Source organism: Cherax quadricarinatus, chromosome 12 (genome assembly GCF_038502225.1).
Source record: "Cherax quadricarinatus isolate ZL_2023a chromosome 12, ASM3850222v1, whole genome shotgun sequence".
NCBI lineage: Eukaryota > Metazoa > Arthropoda > Malacostraca > Decapoda > Parastacidae > Cherax > Cherax quadricarinatus.
The window spans coordinates 19,372,903-19,386,135 of NC_091303.1; positions in this window are offsets into that span (position 1 = coordinate 19,372,903).

A 13,233-nucleotide genomic window follows, 5' to 3' on the forward strand; every position below is an offset into this window, starting at 1 on the left:
CGAAATAAAGATACCTAACTGTTGCATATGTGTCTTACCTAACAACATGAAGAAAGATTAAAGACCCTTAAATTACATTCACTTGTTAGACGAAGAATGAGGGAAGATATGATCGAAGTGTATAAGTGGAAGATGGGTATTAGTAAAGAGGATATTAGTAAGGTCTTGAGGATATCTCTCCAAGAGAGAGCCCGAAATAATGGATTCAAATTAGACAAGTTTAGATTTAGAAGGGATATAGGAAAGTATTGGTTTGGAAATAGGGTCGTGTTATTATCCAAAGGACATTGTTATTTCGAAAAACATTCGCCAAATCGCCGGTTAATCTCCTTCCTGTACCGCCATCTTTGTTTCTGTCATACCTACCTAGAGTCTACCTGAAGGGCATTCCGGGGATCAACGCCCCAGCGGCCCGGTCCACGACCAGGCCTCCCCGTGGATTAGGGCCTGATCAACCTACGCTCCTATTTTGTACACTTATTCTTATTTAAATTTATTGATATTTCTAGGTATGTAATATATTTCCCTTATCAAAATATAAATCACTTCAATATTACAAAATGAAAGTTAAGGCAACATCTGGATATCTTTATCGTAGACGTTTCGCCATCCAGTGGCTTTATCAATTCAGTTTCTAGGACATAATTAGAAGACAGTAGAACTATGCACAATATTACAATAATTCCACTTTGCTTAATCATTACAAAAAAAAAAAAAATAAAGAAATTATAGTGGATATGTTGGATCCCCTGTGACTTATCACCTTTCAAAAGTCGCATCAACGCTATACACTTGCATTATTACATAAACACTATTATCCCTATCAATTATTACCTATAAATCATAGGAAAATTATCATAATTATCCAGTTATTATTATTCCAGGAGTATAGTATTGGGCTGCTGGGAAAGGGAGACCGAGTAAGAAAAATACATTGCAGTGAACAGTAAGCGGAGTGGGATTTCTGAGCGTCATTAATTAGTAGGACTAATTACGGATTGATGAATTAGTAATTAGACAAGACCAGAAGTAGTCTGTGTTTTTTTTTTCCAGACGCTTCCGGCAAACCCTAGAGCTAAAATACCAGAGTAAGGTTAAAGCAACAACAACAGCAGGGTAAGATCAAGGCAGCAACAACAGCAACAGCATAACAACATTGCCACTATCAACAATATGGTTGAGACACCTACTACCAGGCTCTGTGATTATCATCCACAGCTTAAGCCACTGGATAATCTTGTCTTTCACCCTCAACATTATCTTTCTTTGCCCCTCATTATTCCATTTTTTTCATTCTTTTTTCATATATTTTTCCTTGGTCTTTTTTATAATTTTTCATTTTCCTACCCGTCTTTTTCCTTGTTGCTGATGTTCTCTTTGGTTACTTTCTCCTCCTTCTTTTCGTCGTCATTTCTTTATTCTATATCTTTCATCCCCGACAGGTAGGCAACAGTGGACTAAGACTAAACATTTATCCTTCCCGGGATTTATAGCTCATCCCACAAGAAGCCACTGTCGTAGCTACCGCTCACGGGATTAACCCAGCCAGAGGGCCAGGAGCGCGATTATACTAAATCAGGCCGGGATATGGGGGAAGAGCGGGGATTTATTAACCCTGATTTATGCCGGGATTTGCCTACTGGTGACTGGCCGTGATGACTTAACTGCAGCCAGGTCTGCAATAGGTAGCAGCAATCTGAGTATTTATACTTGTGTGTGTGGGGTGACCAAAATAGTACTGACGCACGGGATTCATCCCTGATTTCTCTTAAATTGGTTCCTTAATATTTTCTGGTTGCCTGCCAGTCTCTGTATGATCCCTAAGCGTTTAACGCATCCCCATAATAATAATAATAATAATAATAATAATAATAATAATAATAATAATAATAATAATAATAATAATAATAATAATAATAATAATAATAATAGTTTATTAATATAAAATGTATGTTTTAAAAGTATTTTAATGTGATTTTGTATATGTAAATTCTATTAATCCCATAATTACGCCTAGAATTTTCTACTTCCAAAAGGTTACATATATAGGCCAAATAGTCACTGTATTATGTAATCACTTGTAAGTCACAAATTATGTAAAGTAAAAGGACACAAGTGCAACTAATGTGACATTTAATGTGGCAACATTTCGCTCTCCAGGAGCTTTATTGGCTTGATAAAGCTCCTGTGAGTGAAACATTGCCACATTAAATGTCACATTAGTTGCACTTGTGTCCTTTTACTTTACATATTGTCGGTAATTCTACCAACCTTATTACAAGTCACAAATTATGCTGTATGTGGGCACCACCAACCCTGTGTATGGAGACTTGAATTAACTGGTCTGATTGCTTCCCATTTTCAGGTTTTTTATATCCCAGGGGGTTAGCGTTACTCTTGAAAATAAGAGTAAAAACTAAACTGAAACTAAAACTACTTAAAAAGATTAGACCTATAGTCTGGGCAAATTCAAAAGGGAGGGCTACTCTGTAATAGACTGTCAGTTAAAGTAGGACTTGGGCCTACTGGATTAATTTATGAAGCTAAAACAACTAATTATCACTGGTGTAATAGGACTGCTTTATTGTATTATGCAAACTGATCACCTCACATCTACATCTTCATTACTCTTGTTGTCTCCAGTATTTGTTGCTTCGACTGAGGAAGCCTGCTGAACAGACGAAATGTCTCGGCAGTGAAGATACCTACCTGTTGCACCTATGTCTTGCTTTTCTACTTGTCAATACTATATGACTTTAATATGCATGTATATGTATAACCTCAAACTACCGTATTTTCTGTTAATACTATACTAGTGGAAGCCTAATGCAAATTTCAGTCAACTTCTTTTATTGAGTTCTCGAGATAATAGCAAAAACATGAATAATAATTAAGTCTTTATAAATATGAGTAATTATAACAGGTTTTTAAAAGTCTTTTTTTTTGGTTTAGCGCTTCTTTTTTATAATAATAATAATAATAATAATAATAATAATAATTTAAAACTCTTTGAAGATGAAGCTTTTAATTAAGACTGAAGCCTCGCCCTTCCTAACGCTCCTTGTTCAGACAGTTGTAATGTTGAAGATTAGGATACATGTGCAACCGCTGGGTATCTTTATTGAGGAAACGTTTCACAGGCTTCTTCAGTCAAATACAAAGAGAGTAGTAGTAATGAAATAAAGTTGATGTAATCAGTCCCTCAGCCAGGAGAAGAGTTGAGCTCCAAGGTCTGGAACGATATCGTTCCAGACCTTGGAGCAGAACTCTTCTCCTGGCTGAGGGACTGACCACCTCAAATACTTTTTATTATTTTTTTTTATTATCACACTAGCCGATTCCCACCAAGGCAGGGTGGCCCGAAAAAGAAAAACTTTCCCCATCATTCACTCCATCACTGTCTTGCTAGAAGGGTGCTTTACAATACAGTTTAAACTGCAACATTAACACTCCTCCTTCAGAGTGCAGGCACTGTACTTCCCATCTCCAGGACTCAAGTCCGGCCTGCCGGTTTCCCTGAACCCCTTCATAAATGTTACTTTGCTCACACTCCAACAGCACGTCAAGTATTAAAAACCATTTGTCTCCATTCACTCCTATCAAACACGCTCACGCATGCCTGCTGGAAATCCAAGCCCCTCGCACACAAAACCTCCATCGACCCCTACCTCGCCTTCCTTCCACTACAGACTGATACACTCTTGAAGTCACTCTGTTTCGCTCCATTCTCTCTACATGTCCGAACCACCTCAACAACCCTTCCTCAGCCCTCTGGACAACAGTTTTGGTAATCCTGCACCTCCTCCTAACTTCCAAACTACGAATTCTCTGCATTATATTCACACCACACATTGCCCTCAGACATGACATCTCCACTGCCTCCAGCCTTCTCCTCGCTGCAACATTCATCACCCATGCCTCACACCCATATAAGAGCGTTGGTAAAACTATACTCTCATACATTCCCCTCTTTGCCTCCAAGGACAAAGTTCTTTGTCTCCACAGACTCCTAAGTGCACCACTCACCCTTTTTCCCTCATCAATTCTATGATTCACCTCATCTTTCATAGACCCATCCGCTGAAACGTCCACTCCCAAATATCTGAATACATTCACCTCCTCCATACTCTCTCCCTCCAATCTGATATCCAATCTTTCATCACCTAATCTTTTTGTTATCCTCATAACCTTACTCTTTCCTATATTCACTTTTAATTTTCTTCTTTTGCACACCCTACCAAATTCACCCACCAATCTCTGCAACTTCTCTTCAGAATCTCCGAAGAGCACAGTGTCATCAGCAAAGAGCAACTGTGACAACTCCCACTTTATGTGTGATTCTTTATCTTTTAACTCCACGCCTCTTGCCAAGACCCTCGCATTTACTTCTCTTACAACCCCATCTATAAATATATTAAACAACCACGGTGACATCACACATCCTTGTCTAAGGCCTACTTTTATTGGGAAATAATTTCCCTCTTTCCTACATACTCTAACTTGAGCCTCACTATCCTAGTTAAAACTCTTCACTGCTTTCAGTAACCTACCTCCTACACCATACACCTGAACATCTGCCACATTGCCCCCCTATCCACCCTGTCATACGCCTTTTCCAAATCCATAAATGCCACGAAGACCTCTTTAGCCTTATCTAAATACTGTTCACTTATATGTTTCACTGTAAACAACTGGTCCACACACCCCTTACCTTTCCTAAAGCCTCCTTGTTCAACTGCTATCCTATTCTCCGTCTTACTCTTAATTCTTTCAATAATAACTCTACCATACAGTTTACCAGGTATACTCAACAGACTTATCCCTCTATAATTTTTGCACTCTCTTTTGTCCCCTTTGCCTTTATACAAAGGAACTATGCATGCTCTCTGCCAATCCCTAGGTACCTTACCCTCTTCTATACATTTATTAAATAATTGCACCAACCACTCCAAAACTATATCCCCACCTGCTTTTAACATTTCTATCTTTATCCCATCAATCCCGGCTGCCTTACCCCCTTTCATTTTACCTACTGCCTCACGAACTTCCCCCACACTCACAACTGGCTCTTCCTCACTCCTACAAGATGTTATTCCTCCTTGCCCTATACACGAAATCACAGCTTCCCTATCTTCATCAACATTTAACAATTCCTCAAAAATAATCCCTCCATCTTCCCAATACCTCTAACTCTCCATTTAATAACTCTCCTCTCCTATTTTTAACTGACAAATCCATTTGTTCTCTAGGCTTCCTTGACTTGTTAATCTCACTCCAAAACTTTTTCTTATTTTCAACAAAATTTGTTGATAACATCTCACCCACTCTCTCATTTGCTCTCTTTTTACATTGCTTCACCACTCTCTTAACCTCTCTCTTTTTCTCCATATACTCTTCCCTCCTTGCATCACTTCTACTTTGTAAGAACTTCTCATATGCTAACTTTTTCTCCCTTACTACTCTCTTTACATCATCATTCCACCAATCGCTCCTCTTCCCTCCCGCACCCACTTTCCTGTAACCACAAACTTCTGCTGAACACTCTAACACTACATTTTTTAACCTACCCCATACCTCTTCGACCCCATTTCCTATGCTCTCATTAGCCCATCTATCCTCCAACAGCTGTTTATATCTTACCCTAACTGCCTCCTCTTTTAGTTTATAAACCTTCACCTCTCTCTTCCCTGATGCTTCTATTCTCCTTGTATCCCATCTACCTTTTACTCTCAGTGTAGCTACAACTAGAAAGTGATCTGATATATCTGTGGCCCCTCTACAAACATGTACATCCTGAAGTCTACTCAACAGTCTTTTATCTACCAATACATAATCCAACAAACTACTGTCATTTCGCCCTACATCATATCTTGTATACTTATTTATCCTCTTTTTCTTAAAATATGTATTACCTATAACTAAACCCCTTTCTATACAAAGTTCAACCAAAGGGCTCCCATTATCATTTACACCTGGCACCCCAAACTTACCTACCACACCCTCTCTAAAAGTTTCTCCTACTTTAGCATTCAAATCCCCTACCACAATTACTCTCTCACTTGGTTCAAAGGTTCCTATACATTCACTTAACATCTCCTCTCTCCTCTACATTCCTCTCTTCTTCAGGTGCATACACGCTTATTATGACCCACTTTTCGCATCCAACCTTTACTTTAATCCACATAATTCTTGAATTTACACATTCATATTCTCTTTTCTCCTTCCATAACTGATCCTTCAACATTACTGCTACCCCTTCCTTTGCTCTAACTCTCTCAGATACTCCAGATTTAATCCCATTTTTTTTCCCCCACCGAAACTCCCCTACCCCCTTCAGCTTTGTTTCGCTTAGGGACAGGACATCCAACTTCTTTTCATTCATAATATCAGCACTCATCTGTTTCTTGTCATCCGCACTACATCCACGCACATTCAAGCATCCCAGTTTTATAAAGTTTTTCTTCTTCTCTTTTTTAGTAAATGTCTACAGGAGAAGGGGTTACTAGCCCATTGCTCCCGGCATTTTAGTCGCCTCATACGACACGCATAGCTTACGGAGGAAAGATTCTTTTCCACTTCCCCATGGACAATAGAAGAAATAAAGAAGAACAAGAGCTATTTAGAAAATGGAGAAAAACCTAGATGTATGTATATATATATGCATGTGCGTGTCTGTGAAGTGTGACCAAAGTGTAAGTAGGAGTAGCAAGATATCCCTGTTATCTAGCGTGTTTATGAGACAGAAAAAGAAACCAGCAATCCTACCATCATGCAAAACAGTTACAGGTTTCTGTTTCACAGTCATCTGGCAGGACGGTAGTACTTCCCTGGGTGGTTGCTGTCTACCAACCTACTACGTGTAGTAGGTTGGTAGACAGCAACCACCCAGGGAAGTACTACCGTCCTGCCAGATGACTGTGAAACAGAAACCTGTAACTGTTTTGCATGATGGTACGATTGCTGGTTTCTTTTTCTGTCTCATAAACACGCTAGATAACACAGATATCTTGTTACTCCTACTTACACATTATTTCATTACTTTATTTCATTACTTCTACTCCCTTCTATTTGACTGAAGAAGCCTACTGTGTAGCCGAAACGTTTCTTCAATAAAGATACCCAACTGTCTTTATCTTCAACTTATCGGTATTTTATATCAGCTTCAACAAGTAATGCTAACCAATAATCCTAGCTGCTGGGTTAAGCCCTGGCACTTTCTCTATGACTGTGGACATTCCTCTCCAACACTATTCTTCGCCTGTCCCGTCTTCCAAGCTCAACCCACATGGGGTCTAATCTAACTCTCTTGTCTTTCTAAACCAATATTTGCCATCCTAGCGTACATTTAATTACCTCTGGGTTTAACGGTGGATATGGTCGACAGGTGGTCCCAGGCAGCAACCCAAGCTTAATTACACTACATTTAGTGGGTTGTATCTGCACCTAATTAGCATACTATGTTTCCTTATTTGACTTTAGAGGCCTAACGCAGCAATCTCGCGTCTCGTTAATGAGTTGATGTAATTAACGGTTCCTCGTTGATTCTGAGAGATACTGTTGACTACCAAGGGTGTTACTAAACAGGGGTGGGGGAAGAGCGCATCAGTGGGGAAAGGGTGCTTTGAGGCCCATTAAGAGCTCTTGATCCAAATGATTGGAGCTACCTTTCTTTTCCATGGATCAAATCTGGTTCGTTCCCATTTCTTAGGTACTGTGATACCCTACGGATATACTTTCACGAAGAAAATAATGAAACTGAAGGTACCGTTGCTCAAGGTGACCCCCGGGGACACAGTGCTCAGCTGGTCCAGGTAACCACCCCCGGGGACACTGTGCCCAGCTGGTCCAGGTGACCCCCCCGGAGACACTGTGCCCAACTGGTCCAGGTAACGCTGGGGACACCACGCCCAACTAGTCCAGGTGACCCCGGGGATACCGTGCCCAGCTGGTCCAGGTGACCCCGAGGACACCATGCCCAGCTGGTCCACAATGGAGGACTCTCACAGGGTACCAACTATTAAAAAAAAAGTTGATGGAATTAAGTTAGCTTGTGTATTGGTCATTAAAAATTTTAGGTCAGGTATAATGAGAGTTGTTTCATGGTTGTTTGACCTTTCTCCTTCCATCGTTGCCTCTTCACGTCTTTCTTTTCTTCTCTCTTTACGTCTTTCTTGCCTTCCCTCCTCTCCCTCTTTAATTCTTTCCTTCCCTCTGTTTCTCAGCTTCTCTCCCTTCTGCCTTCTCACCTTCATCCCTCCCTACTTCTTCCCTCCTTTCCCAACATCTATCCTTCCCTTCCTCCCTACTTTCCTCTCTGCTCCTTCCTTCGCGGAGGGAATATTTTGACATCGTTATGGATTGGTCCTGCAAGATTCTTTCGGCATCCACAAACTTAATTTTTGTTTCCTATCTCGACTGTGATGATAGGTAAATCTGTGAGCCCCGACCTCACCTTTCCCCCCACCCCTCCCGACTGCAACCATTTTTGGACGAGATCTAAGGAGATCGGGTTTGCGCCTCGCCCTCGCCTGCAATCTTCTCTCATTACGCCAAGATGCATCACCAGGCCAAGAAAATTTCAGAGATTGAATAATTCTGAGGCAGGCAACGCTAAGCTTTATAATTGTGTAGCGTTCGTTTCGTCCAGCTATTTTGATTTTTCTTTTTTTTTTTTTTTTTTATATTTGACAATGTTTTTATACACAAACTGTGGTATCACGAGGAAGTGGCACAGTTGTTAAGTATTATTATGATTGTTGCTGTTGTTTTAATTCGTATTGTGTTATTATTATTATTGCTATATTAATTTTCAATTTTATTTGTACACACCGAGGGGTGTATATTATAGTATATACACTGACTGGTTTATATATTGAGTAGTGGTGATTAGGTGACATGAAGCATTAATGACCCTCGTTAAGTCGATAGACTTTGAACCCCGTTAACCATCCAGTACAATGATGTCTTACATCAACTCAGCCTTGATATATACATCATGCGTTAATTAATTTACAATAGCACACCACTAAGACATTTTTCATAAAACATTGTAATTTACAATAGTTCAATCCTCTAAAATTATTAACAAAATTGTCAATGTAATTTACAACAATTTATCTGTGAAATCATCAAAAAACTCATTATAATATACAATATCTAATCCCAAAAACAATTAAGATAATAAGCATTAAAATTTCAATAAGGGCGGTGTGTGGAGCTGGCAGGTGAATTAATAACCTCTCAAGGAATATTTCTATAAGTCACTCAGTAGGTGTTTAACACGTCGCTATCTTCAGCCTGCTAATTATACACCCGCTATCCACGTTATGGATGGATATCCACACTCTCTTCCTATCCACAAGCCGCTTTCAAGTGTGTGTATATATATATATATATATATATATATATATATATATATATATATATATATATATATATATATATATATATATATATATATATATATATATAAGTCCTTTCTAAAATTTTCTCTTATACATTTAAAGATATATTTTTTCATTAATGTTGATGTAAACATTTATAATTTTGCACCAAAAGTAGCTTAGAAAACTTACCTAACCTTATTATAACAAGAGCAATTTATTTTAGCCTAACCCAACTTAATGTATTTTAGATTTGTTTACAGTAATTTAATACTAAACAAACACAGTGAAATATATTTTTTTCGTTAGGTTCAGAATGATTTTGACGAAATTATTGCATACACAAATTTTCACTTGTCCTATATGGCAAGATGAGCGTTGCTATTTAAGCCAACTTCGCAAGTTCTGCCTATTCGGCACAACATATATATATATATATATATATATATATATATATATATATATATATATATATATGTATATATATATATATATCGTGCAGAATAAGTAAAACTTGTGATTTTGGCTTAAACAGCAACGCACTTCTGAATCTACCGAAAAAAATATATTTCATTGTGTTTGTTTATTATTAAATTATTGAAAACTTACATGAAATATATTTAGTTGGATTAGGCTAAATTAAATTGCGCTTGTTACAATAAGGTTAGGTAAATTTCCTAAGGTTCCTTTGGTACAAAATCATTAATTTTTATATTACATAAATATTTTATATTATTTTATATTACATAAATATATCTTCAAATGCGTAAGAGAAAATTTTAGGAAGGACTTAATTTTAAATGAGTTCTTGCTAATTGATCAGCCCATTACATCCGTCACTCTGCCTAGCTGCATCCGTCATGCTCCTCCTCCCTCCCGCACTCTTGCTTCACCCAGCATACTGAACCTGGTCCACACACCCTAATTGGATGGATACTACTCAGAAGGAAGCTGTTGAAGAGGCAAGTGTCAGCCCTGTTTACAGGTTCGTGCCCTTAACGGTAATCATGCCCTCCGCTAACATGGTAGCTACCCTGGTTCAAGATGTCCACCCGAGAAAAGCGACGATCCTCATTCAAGATAACTGAATGCACTCCAAGAGATCCCACTCTATTAGATAATAGAAACACGTTCGAAGCAACAGTTTCCAGGACCCTCAGTTATATTCCCAAAGCAGCCCTTCCACACGCAGCTGGAAAACTCGGACCTCTTGAAGAAAGCAAACGGGGGCTCCAATATCCTATCTGCTCCATCCATCGTCATGTGGCACAACTTGTTACTGTCTGGCAGTATTATTCTAGCCGTGTCGGCAAGAGGCGGCAAATCGCTAGCCTCGTCGATCATCCAATCACTAAGTGATTTTCCCAGAGATAACTTGATTCACCTTCTCCATCAACACAAAAAGGAAGAGGCAGAGCCGACATTCGTTCATCCGACAGTGAGAAAATCAGTCAAGGTGAGCAAAGCAAGTGAAGAAGGCAACACAGTTAGTGTAATCAGAGTTACCAGTGAAGATAAAATCTCTCCAGGGATACCTGTTCTGCGCAAGCATCGAGAGATAAGCATCCAGCCAGGGAAACCAGGGGCAACAACATTTGTAACACCGCAATCGTCAGTGTTAATCCACTATTTGAGTAAGAATCGCATATTTACAAAGCTCTACTGGGGGCTACCCTGAAATAAGACCCCAGCATTTCAATAAATAATGGTTGATCCAGTTTTCGTGAAGACTGCAGTTACCCTCATATAGGAAATTATAAGGTTCATCAAATCTCTAGCCGGTTCGATTCTCAACAAAATTAAGCAGAATTTCTTTGGTGTTTCGCTTTGTTTCCCGAGGAAGAAAGATAGAGGACTTAGGCCCATTTCCGTCTCGTTCTTAATGGGGCTATCAGAAGTATTCTCAAAGAGGCGGCCATATTGCCTTAACCAGCCAAACCTTAGATCCGTTCTCTTTCACACATAAATATTGAATACACTAATACAAAACTATATTCTTACCTGCTTTTAACCTATTAGCCATAATGTCATCTATCCCATCTTCTTTACCCCCTCTCATTCTCTCCAGTGACTCGCCTCTTTCCCCATATCTACCTCTGGCTCTTTTTTATTCCAATAAGAAGCTATTTCTCCTTGCCCGATGCATTATCAGCATTTATCAAATGAGAATATTCTTCTCATCTTCCCAGTACCTTCACCTCCCTGTCTAACATTTCCTTTTTTTCTTTTTTAGCTGACAAGTCCATTTGCTCCCCAGGGTGTCACAACTTGTTAATTTCTCTACATAAAAAAAATCTTAATCTCGGCAAAATCTGCTGATAAAACTTCACTCATTCTCCTACTAGCTCTTCGTTCACACTCCCTCACCATTCTTTTAACCTTCCTTTATCTCTCAAGATACACTTCCTTAAATCATTTCTATTCTACAAACACCTTTTAAGAGTTAACTTTTTTTCCTTCACCAACCTCTTTGCCTCCTCATTCCACCAGTCATTCCTCTTCCCACCCACACCCACCCTTCTATACCCGAAAACGTCTTAATTTTACCCCATCTCTCTTCGACCTCCTCATTACCAGCACAGTATTCTCCAGCCGACCTTCCAATATTGCTTACATCTCACCCTGACTGTCTACTTTAGCGCTTTCACCTTCACTTCTCTCTCTTACCCGCTGATGTAATTTATTTACCTTTTACTCTTACTGTAACTTCCATTAAATAATAGCCTCATGTGTCGTTCTAAATTCATGCACATCCTGAAAGCTACTCGTCGAACTTTTATTGTTTACCTAACTGCTGTATTTGTACCTTATAAAATATCTGTTATACTTATAGGATAAGCAGAACAACCACTGTGAGAAGAACAGCGAACTTCAAAGCGCTTTCGTGATTTCTCACATTATCCTTGATAATATAAGAAATCACGAAACGCATGAAAGTTCACGATTCTTTTCATTGTACAATGGTTGTTCTGCATATTGTGATATCACCTGTTAACTGTGATTTTATTTCATTATTATGGGATAAAAGAGAATAAATGTTACCATCCTCTTTCTATACACAGCTCAATTGTAGGTTTCCCTAAAATAGGAATTTCAAACCATACCAAGAGTGGCGTCATAGGCTAGTCCACTTTTGCGCATTTGCTGAATATTCCAATGAGTGAGGGTACAGAGCTGCGGGCTAGCTCACCCTATCCTTCCATTAATAAAGACTTAGACGAAGCCTAATAGTCTTCTTTTTTTCGTTAACCTATTGCAACGCCGAAGGGTTTCGCTTGGAAGCCCCCGGACATACGTGCTTATGGTGTTTGTGACCCCATATAGTAATTAAAATATGGACCCATACTGCTTCCCTAGACCGTGTTAGATTAACCAATCCTACCCTATCAGTCTCTGAGTAGAGAATGCGAAATTAATACATGCATTTTTAGATTCAACTTCTCTGAGCAATAATTGTGTGTGAGAAACATGACCGACATAAGAGACACATCAAGCTACCAGAAAGTAGGTCGTGCTCTCCTGGCCAATGGCCCATGAATGGTATTAGTGTTTCTGGACACGCAAGATGACCCTGTCAGTTCCGTCTCGAGTTTTAAGAAATTCATACTTACCTCCTGACCGCAACAAGCCGGGAGCCACCAAGCAGTAGGTGGTACAGAGAGGGGGTTTCGGCACTTTAGATCAGTACCTAGAAGGTAATTTACATACTGCTGATAGGCGTTTTCTGAAGAAGTGTAGATCAACAAGGGTATAATAATGAGACCGCATGTTATTATTTCTCCTGTCAGGCCAGTGTCATATTTCAGGGTTGAATAAGACGTATATTCTTCCGCCACTGTTCTCTCGAGAT